The sequence below is a fragment of the Ranitomeya imitator genome, chromosome 1 (genome assembly GCF_032444005.1).
Source record: "Ranitomeya imitator isolate aRanImi1 chromosome 1, aRanImi1.pri, whole genome shotgun sequence".
NCBI lineage: Eukaryota > Metazoa > Chordata > Amphibia > Anura > Dendrobatidae > Ranitomeya > Ranitomeya imitator.
Genome location: NC_091282.1, coordinates 867,314,464 through 867,329,177, shown reverse-complemented (window position 1 = coordinate 867,329,177; position 14,714 = coordinate 867,314,464). Strand labels below are relative to the sequence as shown.

At 44.0% G+C, this 14,714-nt stretch overlaps 1 protein-coding gene across 1 annotated transcript in view; it reads right to left on the bottom strand.

Moving 5' to 3' along the window:
- SH2D4A (SH2 domain containing 4A) overlaps positions 1 to 14,714 on the bottom strand; it is a 168,813-nt gene that overhangs the window by 139,745 nt on the left and 14,354 nt on the right. The gene's annotated exons all lie outside the window — the stretch shown is intronic.

The window sequence follows — 14,714 nt, the reverse complement described above, 5'->3', positions numbered from 1 at the left end:
TGGAGTAGCAAAATCAACAGTTGGGTACATTCTGAGAAAAAAGGAATTGACTGGTGAGCTTGGGAACTCAAAAAGGCCTGGGCGTCCACGGATGACAACAGTGGTGGATGATCGCCGCATACTTAATTTGGTGAAGAAGAACCTGTTCACAACATCAACTGAAGTCCAGAACACTCTCAGTGAAGTAGGTGTATCTGTCTCTAAGTCAACAGTAAAGAGAAGACTCCATGACAGTAAATACAAAGGGTTCACATCTAGATGCAAACCATTCATCAATACCAAAAATAGACAGGCCAGAGTTAAATTTGCAGAAAAACACCTCAAGAAGCCAGCTCAGTTCTGGAAAAGTATTCTATGGACAGATGAGACAAAGATCAACCTGTACCAGAATGATGGGAAGAAAAAAGTTTGGAGAAGAAAGGGAACGGCACATGATCCAAGGCACACCACATCCTCTGTAAAACATGGTGGAGGCAATGTGATGGCATGGGCATGCATGGCTTTCAATGGCACTGGGTCACTTGTGTTTATTGATGACATAAGAGCAGACAAGAGTAGCCGGATGAATTCTGAAGTGTACCGGGATATACTTTCAGCCCAGATTCAGCCAAATGCTGCAAAGTTGATTGGACGGCGCTTCATAGTACAGATGGACAATGACCCCAAGCATATAGCCAAAGCTACCCAGGAGTTCATGAGTGCCAAAAAGTGGAACATTCTGCAATGGCCAAGTCAATCTCCAGATCTAAACCCAATTGAGCATGCATTTCACTTGCTGAAATCCAGACTTAAGACGGAAAGACCCACAAACAAGCAAGACCTGAAGGCTGCGGCTGTAAAGGCCTGGCAAAGCATTAAGAAGGAGGAAACCCAGCATTTGGTGATGTTCATGGGTTCCAGACTTAAGGCAGTGATTGCCTCCAAAGGATTTGCAACAAAATATTGAAAATAAAAATATTTTGTTTGGGTTATGTTTATTTGTCCAATTACTTTTGACCTCCTAAAATGTGGAGTGTTTGTAAAGAAATGTGTACAATTCCTACATTTTCTATCAGATATTTTTGTTCAACCCTTCAAATTAAACGTTACAATCTGCACTTGAATTCTGTTGTAGAGGTTTCATTTCAAATCCAATGTGGTGGCATGCAGAGCCCAACTCACGAAAATTGTGTCACTGTCCAAATATTTCTGGCCCTAACTGTATATATGCAGCAAAACTAATTGGTCGCCGTTTCATACTACAAATGGACAATGACCCAAAACATGAAGCCAAAGCAACCCAGGAGTTTACGAAAGCATAGAAGTGGAATATTCTTGAATGGCCAAGTCAGTCACCTGATCTCAACCCAATTGAGCATGCATTTCACTTGTTAAAGACTAAACTTCAGACAGAAAGGCCCACAAACAAACAGCAACTGAAAACCACCGCAGTGAAGGCCTGGCAGAACATCAAAAAGGAGGAAACACAGCATTTGGTAATGTTCATGAGTTCAAGACTTCAGGCAGTCATTGCCAACAAAGGGTTTTCAACCAAGTATTAAAAATGAACATTTTATTTAAAATGATTGAATCTGTCCAATTACTTTTGGTCCCTTTAAAAACAGGGTGGCACATGTTAAGGAGCTGAAACTCCTAAACCCTTCATCCAATTTTAATGTGGATACCCTCAAATGAAAGCTGAAAGTCTGAACTTCAACTGCATCTGAATTCTTTTGTTTAAAATTCATTGTGGTAATGTCTATAACCAAAATTTGAAAAATGTTATCTCTGTCCAAATATATATGGACCTAACTGTATGTGGGCTGCATTATACTGTACCGAGGACTATGGAGAATACATTATACTATATGAAGAACTATGGGGTGCATTATACTATGGGAAGTGAATTGTACTACATGGGTGACTATGGCGGTGCATTATACTATATGAAGCACTATGAGGAGTGTATTATGCTTTATGGAGGACTGAGCAGTGTATTTTAATATATGGAGGACTAAAGGGAGTGTATTATACTATATGGAGGAATGTGGTGCACATTATAATATATGGGGGACTATGGGGTGTATTTTACTAAACAAGTAAAATGCTGAATATTCATATTTGTTTTTACTGGAACAAAAATCATTGTTCTCAGCAGCACATCGCCGGCGTAAACTGTAGATGTGCTGCTGATAACATGATACTGTATGGTGATCTGTTAGTGATCATTCTGTCCCCATCATTATTCCTCAGCTGGTGGAAAGAGGCCAGGAAACAAGCGTTGGACAACTTCAGTATTGTCGATCAAACTCATTTAGCGGCCTGAACTCAGCACATGTAAATACAACCGAAATTCTTTTGTGTGATGTGCAATATGTTAGCATTTGGGGCCCCATTTTAAACTTTGCCTAGGGCCCCACTTTGCCTAAAACCGGCCCTGCCTACAACTGTAGAAAGATATTATACAGTCACCATGTGACAAGTGGGCCTGTGTAACTTCTAATGCCAGGGCTGAATTTTAGTCCCAGTCCTGCCCTGATGGTATGTACTACCAACAGAGTGCTTAGGCTATTCATTTAGAAAATTAGATACAGTCCTGCTACTAAGGTCTTGACTCTTTGTCAAGAGGTCTCTGCCTCAAAACATCAAACTACAAAAAATGGGATTGGCTATTTCCAGCATCGTAGGTACTATAGATCCAGGCCATGTGAAGCTGTGGCCAAGCATAGGTGACCCCATCCTTGCCTTGGGCAATGTAAACTCTGTGCTCCTTCTGTGTACAAGAACTACACCAAGAGATAATGATGATCTTCTGTCCTATAAAAGCTAAGGGAGTGACCTATAAAAGCTAAGGGAGTGAACACCATCCAATTCTCCTTTATATTCGCAGTCTTAGCATAATAAAAGGCTCCAATTTGATGATTCCACTCCCCTATGTATGCCTTCTGTCACCTCCTTATATATTATACAAAATTACTGTCCTAACAATGTCCTGTTAAGGGGATTGGCCACTAGTTTTATTATTGATGGACATCGCCACCCTATCCAATTAGCTGTTACCGTCACTGGCTGCAGGAAGTTCTTGGATGATGCCAAAACTCAGCAGTTCCATCATTTTTGTAGTGGCGATAGCCAGATACTTCAAATGAATAGCTACGGATCTGTAGTACCCGGCCAAGATCGTCATAGTTTTGATGGGGATGCTGTACTCTGGCAGCATCCAAGAAATTCTGTCTGTAGCAGATGCCGGTAACAGCTGGCAGGCAGGGGTGCCAAGTATTGCAACCCCACTCAGGGCCATATTTAGAGTTTCTGCTGCCCTAGGCACTTTTAGTGCTGCCTCCCTCTTTGCTGAGTATGACACTATCGGCAGTGACTTTGTCAAAAATCGCTGATGTGAAAGTAGCCTTTTGCAGGAGATCGGGCAGTTTTTCCACATCTGCTGCGTAACAGATCACTTACAGCAACACTGCGTTCAGCCTCATTCATTCCCTATGGGATTTGTGGACATTTGCGGCACTTGCTGTGATCTGGCAAATACGGTACCATACCTCCCAATTTTTGAAGGGAAAGCGGGACAAAATCAAATTTTAGGCTGCGCCTCTGACCACACCCATTTCACAACTAGTCACACTTATATCCACGCCCCAACAACACCCATTTAGTACTGCTGATCACACTGTTTCATAAACAATAATTATAAAAAAAAAATATGGCCACACAGTGCTCCATACTGTATAATGGCCCCACATGATGCTCAATACTGTATAATGGCCACACATGATGCTCCATACTGTATAATGGCCCCACAAGATGCTCAATACTGTATAATGGCCACACATGATGCTCCATACTGCATAATGACCCCACATGATGCTCCATACTGTATAATGGCCCCACATGATGCTCAATACTGTATAATGGCCACACATGATGCTCTATACTGTATAATGGCCACACATAGTGTTCCATACTGTAAAATAGCCACACGTGATGCTCCATACTGTATAATGACCCCACATGATGCTCTCTACTGTATAATGGCCCCACATGATGCTCAATACTGTATAATGGTCACACATGATGCTCCATGCTGTATAATGGCCCCACATGATGCTCAATACTGTATAATGGCCACACGTGATGCTCCATACTGTTTAATGGCCACACATGATGCTCCATACTGTATAATGGCCACAGATGATGCTCAAATACTGTATAATGGCCACACATGATGCTCCATACTATATAATGCCCCCCTCCCATCTTGTATGCATGGCTCATCTCCCCCCTCCCATCTTGTATGCATGGCTCGTCTCCCCCCATCCTGTATGCATGGCTCATCCCCCCTCCCTGTATGCATGGCTCAACTGCCCCCCTCCTGTATGCATGGCTCATCTCCCCCTCTTGTATGCATGGCTCATCTCCCCCTCCCTGTATGCATCGCTCACCCCCCACCCTGTATGCATGGCTCATATCCCCCCCTGTATGCATGGCTCAACTCCCCCCTCCTGTATGCATGGCTCATCTCCCCCCTCTTGTATGCATGGCTCATCTCCCCCCTCCCTGTATGCATGGCTCATATCCCCCTCCCTGTATGCATGACTCATCTCCCCCCTCCTGTATGCATGGCTAATCATCCCCCCTTATATGCATGGCTCACCTCTCCCCCTCCTGTATGCATGGCTCATCTCCCCCCCTGTATGCATGGCTCATCTCCCCCCTCCCTGTATGCATGGCTCATCCCCCTCCCTGTATACATGGCTCATCTCCCCCCTCCTGTAGGCATGGCTCATCTCCCCCCTCATTTATGCATGGCTCATCCCCCCTCCACCCTCCCATCCTGTATGCATGGCTCATCAGCTCCCTGCTCCCATCTTGCATGGCTCGGCTCCCCGTCCTCCTTCATCCTCCCCCCGTCCTCCCTGGCTGTCATACTCACCTTTCCCATACCGTGCCGAACATCCCTCCATCTCTGTCCCGGCACAGCACCGTCTTCCTGCGTGAGCGGTCACGTGGTACCGCTCATTAAGATCATGAATATGCATCCATACTCATCACCATAATGAGCTGTACCACGTGACGGCTCACACAGGACGAGCTGCCGGCGCTGAGACCAGGCATCGCGGGAGTAGGGTGAGTATGACGTCTTCAAGGAGGTGGGCGGTCTGGCGGCCAGGGCGATTGGGAGGTGACCCCGGACTTTAATAAAAAAAACAGAAAAAAACTTGCTCAGGTGCCGCCCCCCCGCATCGTCCCGCCCTAGGCACATGCCCTCAAGTGCCTAGTGGCAAATATAACCCTGACCCCACCAATCAGATATTGATGGCCTATCCTAAAGATAAGCCATCTATAAAATAGTAGTGATAAGTCTCTTTAACCCCTTCATGACATGCGCCGTACTAGTACAGCGCATGTCGTGTCACCCCCTTTGATGTGGGCTCCGACGGTGAGCCCACATCAAAGTCGCGACATGTCAGCTGTTTTGTACAGCTAACATGTGCGCGCAATAGCGGCGGGTGAAATCGCTATTCAGCCGCCACTATTAACCTGTTAAATGCCGCTGTCAAACGCAGACAGCGGCATTTAACCGAAGCTTCCGGCCGGGCGGCCGGAAATAATGTCATCGCCGACCCCCGTCACATGATCGGGGGTCGGCGATGCATTAGGAAGGTAACCATAGAGACCTTGATCCTTGAGACCTTGAGGTCCTTGAGACCTCTATGGTTACTGATGCCGGCCTGCTGTGAATGACCCCCTGTGGTCGGCGCTCACAGCACACCTGCATTTCAGCTACATAGCAGCGATCTGATGATCGCTGCTATGTAGCAGAGCCGATCAGGCTATGCCAGCTTCTAGCCTCCCATGGAGGCTATTGAAGCATGGCACAAGTAAAAAAAAATGTTTTTAAAAATATGAAAAAATATAAAAAATATAAAAGTTTAAATCACCCCCCTTTTGCCCCATCCTAAATAAAACAATTAAAAAAAAAAAAAACCTACAAGTATTTGGTATCGCCGCGTTCAGAATCGCCCAATCTATCAATAAAAAAAAGCATTAACCTGATCGCTAAACAGCGTAGTGAGAAAAAAATCCGAAACGCCAGAATTACGTTTTTTGGTCGCCGTGACATTGCATTAAAATGCAATAACGGGCGATCAAAAGAACGTATCTGCACCAAAATAGTATCATTAAAAACGTCAGCTCGGCACGCAAAAAATAAGCCCTCAACCGACCCCAGATCACGAAAAATGGAGACGCTTCCAGTATCGGAATATGGACCTTTTTTTTTTTTTCTTAGCAAAGTTTCGAATTTTTTTTCACCACCTGGATAAAAAATAACCTAAACATGTTAGATGTCTAGGAACTCGTAATGACCTAGAGAATCACAATGGCAGGTTAGTTTTAGCATTTAATGAACCTAGCAAAAAAAAGCCAAGCAAAAAACAAGTGTGGGATTGCACTTTTTTTGCAATTTCACCGCACTTGGAATTTTTTTCCCGTTTTCTAGTAAAAGACATGGTAAAACCAATGGTGTCGTTCAAAAGTACAACTCGTCCCGCAAAAAATAAGCCCTCACATGACCATATTGATGGAAAAATAAAAAAGTTATGGCTCTGGGAAGGAGGGAAGTGAAAAATGAAAACGCAAAAACGAAAAAGGGCCGCGACTTGAAGGGGTTAAGTAAATAATAAAAAAGTGTAAATTGATATTGACAGATAAAGAAATATCTGTTCATGCCAGCTGTTCATCTATTACAAGAGTTAACTAGACCCACATTCCAACGCAGAAGAATGAGGCATAACAGGAATAACATTTCTCAAACAATTCGTCACAAAACTTTACCCAGTGACTCATGGCTAACAATTAACTTTTGTGTTTACAAGTAGATTCAAGGACACCACTATTTTAGAAGTTTCTAAATATATGTACAAAACTGCCTTCTACACTGAAGTGTTATCTTTCGGTGCCATAGAAAAGAGTTGGTTACATTTTATCGGTGCAATACAAATTACGCTCAAGATATAATTGTTTGTTTCTTGTTTGTGCCACATTGTACTGCTTTTATAGAAACTTTAAAGAATTTTAGCGGACATCTTAATGGCTTGTGTCATATTCACATAGACAAATGTAGACTTTAGTAGTGCATGAGTGAAAGGGTTTAGACATAAAAATGTAGATCAAGTAATAATTAAGGAGGAGATTATGATAGAAAGAGCAGTTCCCCAGTGCAGTAGATGGTTATTTTGTTTGAGATCTGCCGATAAAATGAAATAGCATTTCAGCACAGTTTTCCTTGAAAGTTTTATCCATTTTACCATACAGAATAAATGATAAAGAAAATGATAATATATTTCATAAAATCCAAATGGTTGGACCTGAATTCAAGCTGTCTCAGCTTGAAAAGTGTCATGTGTCCTCCGGTTATCAAGCTAGTTTTTGTGACCAATTTTTAAAAAGCTAAATTATTTTATTAGCGCCTTCATTTTCCACAGCACTTTACAGACATCAGCTCCGCTTTTTCCACTGAGGCTCAAGATCTAAATTCATTATCATTATGTCTTTGGAGTCCGGGAGACAATGGAGAACCCTGAGGAAACCCACGCAAATACGAGGAGAACATACAAACTCAAACTCGTGGCAAATGTTGTCCTTGGTGGAGTCACCGTGCTCTTCTTATGATGTTTAAGATTTTAATGCATCACTTGCAGTTTTTTTTGTAGTGTGTCCAAGAAAATATATTTACTATAATTTTCAAATGTGATTTTTTTTTTTTCTTCTGTAAATTTGTACATTAAGCTGCCGCATTGTAACTATATGAATGGGGATTTTCATTGAACTGGGAATATTAATTAAAGAAGCACTCTCACAAAATTTTTCATAGATTAAATGTGTGGACATGCATGTTATGTAGTGTGAATGTTTTAATATACTCACTTACCGCCACTTTTTCCAGTGTCACCACAATACTATGTGCTATGTGTGAACCATAAGTCTCTTTTACAATTAAAGCCTATGGAGCCACATTCTGACCCTCCACAGGCTTTCGTAGTAATAGCCACTTAAGCATCATGCAGAGTGGTGACGTCACTGAGAGACAGAAAAGAATGGCGCTGGACACTGGAGAAAGAATTGGTAGGTGAGTATATTAATACACTCACACTACATAACATGCATGTACACACACATTTAATCAATAGAAAACATTAATGGGAGAGTTTAATTTGTACTAATTTACAGAATAAAAAAAATCCCATTGGAAAAATTATATTAAACACAATTTCTTGGAAAGACAAAAAAAACTACACTATATCTAACACATACGAAGTAAACCAATGCAATTAGTATATGTGCCAGTTAACGATAACCCTAGATGCAGCTTTTATCTGGTGTAGGAGCTGCTGGGATCTCTTCTCATGGAATCATTATCCTGCGTGCTCTACATAGCTTGAATCTTTGTTCAAGACCTGCTGACCTCAGGTTACAATAACAAAAAAGACACAAAGCCTGTAAAAGACAAGGATGTAGAACTTGGTTCTGTTGCCAGTTCCAAGAAAACAATGTTACCCACATTGCAGCGGCACTGGAGCTGAGCTAATTTGCATACCTTCTTCCCATAAAGCACTGCCTGACCTATTAGACAGTGCACCCATTGGAGATTCATAATATGAAAAGGACAAAAATATGTGCTAAACTGAGTGGTAAATCACAGCCGAACCTAGGTTGAATTATCCTAGTATCAAGACAGGTTCGGTCGTAAGGAATTTGGAAATTCTTATCAGAAGATATTATCAGAATTCTTTTTACTTGTAAAGGCTATTTATGGAATTTCATATGCATACTAATCTTTAAGGTACAGCTTTATTGTAAACTGGTAGAATTATTTGCTAACATAAAGGTGTGCAGTGTCAGGCAGTGACCGGGGTCATATGCGAGGGTCACTATGTGTCCCACAGGATGCGCACACAAGCATATTGAGGCCATGAGAGTGCATTGCAGTCACAGGCATAGCTGTGATTGCAATGCAGAATAAAAGTGAGTTGGCTTTGGGCAAGCTATTTTTCCAAGGCAGATTAAGGAAAACCTACCTGGTCTTTTATTTTTTAAACAGACTACAGGAGGGTAGTGGGCAGTCCATTTCCTCCCCCCAGCCCGGGTTTTTCATGTGGCCCACAGCCACAGGTTCTTTGGTAAGAATCCCTGCAGCAGAGGGTTGGGTGTGTCAGTGTGGAGTTTGCAGAAAGCAGGGCAGACAGCTCTGCAAAAGCTCAGCCTGTGTGAGGGAACACAGAGCTAAGCAGAGGGAACTCCTGGCATGCCACAGCGTGATGCGGTGGTGCAGTCGCCCTTGGCAACCGAACGCACTTATGGACTGTCGTGTTTCCTGGCTGCGATCCGGAGGATACCGTGTGCTGTGCGCTGTGTGAGTTTGGTCATGAAACACATTTTTCTTTGAACTTTGCTGGGTCACTGCCTCATCACTTCACAGCGTGGACACGGCTGCACTACAGCAGCTTATTGTACACAAACATTTAAAAAAGTGTTGCCCTTTAGCAATCTTCCTCACCTGTATAATATGTCACTAAGAGAATGATTGATTTTCATATTTCACACTCATTTCAGCATAGAGTGCGAAACTGAAGAATAAAAATCAAAACCAAACATAGCTGAAGACAATGAAACCAAGTGCAGAAGAGAGAAGATGCACTATACAAAAAATATAGGAAGGAAAGAGTAAATATCTGAACAAACAACAATTTAAAAAGGATATGCTACATCCTGTACATGGTGAATGAGAACAATTACACAGGCTTTTCAATTTATGGATACTGTGTTTTTTTCACATAACAGTGGAGAATGAATAACATGAATGAATTGGTATATACAGTACATCAGTGTTCCCCAACTCCAGTCCTCAAGAGCCACCAACAGGTCATGTTTTCAGGATTTTCTTAGTATTGCACTGGTGATGCAATTATCATCTGTGCAATACTAAGGAAATACTGAAAACATGACCTGTTGGTGGCTCTTGAGGACCGGAGTTGGGGAGTTGGGGAACACTGCAGTACATAGTCATATTCAATGCCCATATCCTAATCTATAGTGTAAATCTTCATTGAAATTCTGTAAATGAGGAATATTAAAATACTCTTTGAACAATTTTGGGGTAGAATTTGAGTAAATCCCCCCTGAAAATCAGTGGTATTTTCATCTAGGTTTGACATTCAGTACCCTAAAGGTACCGTCACACATAGCGACGCTGCAGCGATACCGACAACGATCCGGATCGCTGCAGCGTCGCTGTTTGGTCGCTGGAGAGCTGTCACACAGACAGCTCTCCAGCGACCAACGATCCCGAGGTCCCCGGTAACCAGGGTAAACATCGGGTAACTAAGCGCAGGGCCGCGCTTAGTAACCCGATGTTTACCCTGGTTACCATCCTAAAAAGTAAAAAAACAAACGCTACATACTTACCTTCCGCTGTCTGTCCTCGGCGCTCTGCTTCTCTGGTCTGGCTGTGAGCGCCGGGCAGCCAGAAAGCAGAGCGGTGACGTCACCGCTCTGCTTTCCGGCTGACCGACGCTCACAGCCAGAGCAGGAGGAGAGCAGAGCACAGCGCTGGAGGACAGACAGCGGTAGGTAAGTATGTAGTGTTTGTTTTTTTACTTTTAGGATGGTAACCAGGGTAAACATCGGGTTACTAAGCGCGGCCCTGCGCTTAGTTACCCGATGTTTACCCTGGGTACCAGCGAAGACATCGCTGAATCGGTGTCACACACGCCGATTCAGCGATGTCTACGGGGAGTCCAGCGACGAAATAAAGTTCTGGACTTTCTTCCCCGACCAGCGATCTCCCAGCAGGGGCCTGATCGCTGCTGCCTGTCACACTGGACGATATCGCTAGCAAGGACGCTGCAACGTCACGGATCGCTAGCGATATCGTCTAGTGTGACAGTACCTTAAAATTGTATCTCCTTTCCAAATACTATTCTTCTCTACCTCAATTTACATTTCTGGTTAAACCAGTTATTGTTTCTCAAAATAACTTTTTCACAAGGCTTCCAGCAATGCACTTTCACCAACAACTCAGCATGTGATACACCTTCCTTATTGGGATGTCAATAAGGAAAACTTTCCAATTGATTGGACTTCAACTGCTGGGACCCCAACAGATCATGAGAATTGGGATCTCAAGAGCTCAGTGTGAATGGAGTGGTGTTGACCATGCTCACCTCCACTCCATGGATTCTTACGCGACCTTCTTTAAAGGGATTAACTGGGAAAACAGGCAGATAGTTGCTAACTACCTGACTGATCGCACCCGCTGCTGATCTCTGAAAGCTCAGAGCTGTAACAGACCAGTCCTGTTGGAAGTTTTACAGCTTCCACTGACATCACACTGACAGAGCAGCTGCTTCTCTTCGTCTCTACTCTGTTGATGGGGCATGACTGCCAATGTCATGCTGATTGACAGCTGGCTCCCAGCTGCTTAACTGCGGGAAGCCGGCTGTCAATCAGCATGACAATGGCAGTGACAACCTGTCGATAGAGCATCACAGAAGATGAAGAGCTGCTCTGTTGATATAAAGCAGAGAATCGCCAGCAGGAGCAGTCAGTGACCATTCTGAGCCGGCGCCAAACGTTCAAGTAGCTAGCAAGTAGTTAGCAAGTATCTGCCTGTTAGTTCTTAGGCCCATAGTAAAAAAAAATTAGTCCAGGTGTGACTGCCTGACGTCACTATTACATCAGATGGATCACGTAATGTGGTCTCCCCACTTCACAAAAATGACAGTTGGCACCCCCTGGGGACACTTAAAGTCAGCTTGGTACATTTTTACACAGATACCCCTGTCCATATGAGCCTGGAATGGCACGGGGAGTGAGAGTAAGTGGCCCATGCAGTCACTGACGTGGCACCACACTAGCTCACAACCTTGACAGGTCTCTTTGCAACACCCGCTAGGGCCGTGGGGTACTCTGAACCGGGTCGGATGGTTCTTAAACTAAACAAAGTAATGGAGATCTATCAGTCTGGTAAAGGTTATAAAGCCATTTCTCAAGCTTTAGGACTCCAGAGAAACACAATGAGAGCAATTATCCACAAATAGTGAAAACATGGAACAGTGGTGAACCACCCCAGGAGTGGCCAGCTGATCAAAATTACCACAAGAGTGCAGCGACGACTCATCCAAGAGGTCACAAAAGAGCCCCCAACATTATCCAAAGAACTGCAGGCCTCACTTGCCTCAGTTAAGCTCATTGTTCATGACGCCACCATAAGAAAGAGACTGGGCAAAAATGGCCTGTATGGAAGAGTTCCAAGACGAAAACCACTGCTGAGCAAAAAGAACATAAAGGCTCCTCTAAATTTTGCAAGAAAACATCTTGATTATCCCCAATACTTTTAGGAGCACACTCTGTGGACTGACGAGACAAAAGTTGAATTTTTAGAAGATGTATGTCCCATTACATTTGGCATAGAAGTAACACAGCATTTCAGAAAAGAAACATCATACCAACACTAATATGTGGTGGTAGTGAGATGGTCTATGGCTGTTTTGCTGCTTCAGGATCTGGAAGACTTGCTGTGGTAATTGTTATCATGAATTCTTCTGTCTACTGAAAAATATTGAAGGAGAATGTGAGACCATCTGTTCGTGACCAAAAACTAAAGTGCACTAGGGTTATGCAGCAGGACAATGATACAAAACACACCAGCAAGTCCACCTATGAATGGCTTAAGAAAAACAAAATTAAGATGGATCGCCCCCACGTAAGGGCAATGGGGTACTCGGTAGCGGGTCCTTCAGTTCCCTCAGCTGGGATGTCACGGTGGCCTGACCCAGACCGTGGCCCTATGAGGGACGCCCAATAAAAGGGGTCAAGTTTGTAGATAATGGTTTTGTTCATGACGCCACCTGTGGTATTCGGTCAGGGTGACCGACGCTGCTTAGGGGGTCCGCTGGGGTGATGAAATAGCAGCTAGATGGTATACCTTCCCACAGGTGAAGTATATCCCCAGGGCTTACCAGAAGTGTAGATGTTAATAACGAGGACACAATGGGTGCAGTCTCTTTACCTTTACTGAAGGCTTCAGCATCCACAGTCCTGGGTGCCGGATGACGGGGTAGGCAGAGTCCGGCCGGTCTGATGGCAATTCCAGAGTCCCCCTATCCAGGTGGAAATCAGTAGCCTTCCCCTTGTGCACAGTAACGTAGTAGGTCCCTACGTGCATTAGCTCCCATAGGGTCCTCACTCTTGTTACTCTTCTCTCTGTCCCCAGATGGATAGGACAAACCCGTATGACGGTGGTGGCCTGAGGCTATTTTATAGAGACCCTAGTATCGCCCCTTCTCCGCGTTGCCACCTTGTCTGCTTACGTTCTTAGGTCGGGCAGCTGTTGTGAATTCTGTTGTCGCGCTCCCTCCTGTGGTCATGAATGGTACTTCGGCTGGTTCTGTCCATGGACTTCCTCTGGTGGGTGTTTCTGAGTTTCACAGGTGACGAGGTTAATTCGTTAGCTGCTGCTCTATTTAACTCCACTTAAATCTTTGCTCCATGCCACCTGTCAATGTTCCAGTATTGGTCTGTTCACTCCTGGATCGTTCTTGTGACCTGTCTTCCCATCAGAAGCTAAGTTCCAGCTTGTATTTCTTTGGTTTGCTATCTTTCTGTCCAGCTTGCTATTTAATTTGTTGTCTTGCTTGCTGGAAGCTCTGGGACGCAGAGGGAGCGCCTCCGCACCGTGAGTCGGTGCGGAGGGTCTTTTTGCGCCCTCTGCGTTGTCTTTTTGTAGGTTTTTGTGCTGACCGCAAAGTAACCTTTCCTATCCTCGGTCTGTTCAGTAAGTCGGGCCTCACTTTGCTAAATCTATTTCATCTCTGTGTTTGTATTTTCATCTTTACTCACAGTCATTATATGTGGGGGGCTGCCTTTTCCTTTGGGGAATTTCTCTGAGGCAAGGTAGGCTTTATTTTTCTATCTTCAGGGCTAGCTAGTTTCTTAGGCTGTGCCGAGTTGCATAGGGAACGTTAGGCGCAATCCACGGCTATTTCTAGTGTGTTTGATAGGTTTAGGGATTGCGGTCAGCAGAGTTCCCACGTCCCAGAGCTCGTCCTTATTATCAGTAACTATCAGGTCATTCCGTGTGCTCTTAACCACCAGGTCCATTATTGTCCTGACCACCAGGTCATAACAGTACAGGTGGCCCAAAGTACTAATGCATCTCAATAGAGGGATAAGAGAAGTTTTGAGACCATTTTTTTTTCTTTGCAGTGTGTTTTGTCTCTATTTTCCCCTTTACCTCTGGGTGGTTCAGGACACTGGTGTAAACATGGACATTCAAGGTCTGTCCTCTTGGATGGATAATCTCACTACAAGGATACAAAACATTCAAGATTTTGTGGTTCAGAATCCGATGTCAGAGCCTAGGATTCCAATTCCTGATTTGTTTTTTGGTGATAGATCTAAGTTCTTGGATTTCAAAAATAATTGTAAATTGTTTCTTGCCTTGAAACCTCGCTCCTCAGGTGACCCTGTTCAACAAGTAAAGATCATTATTTCTTTGTTACGTGGTGACCCTCAAGACTGGGCATTTTCCCTTGCGCCAGGAGATCCGGCATTGCGTGATGTTGATGCGTTTTTCCTGGCGCTTGGATTGCTTTATGACGAACCTAATTAAGTGGATCAGGCAGAGAAAATCTTGCTGGCTCTGTGTCAGGGTCAGGATGAAG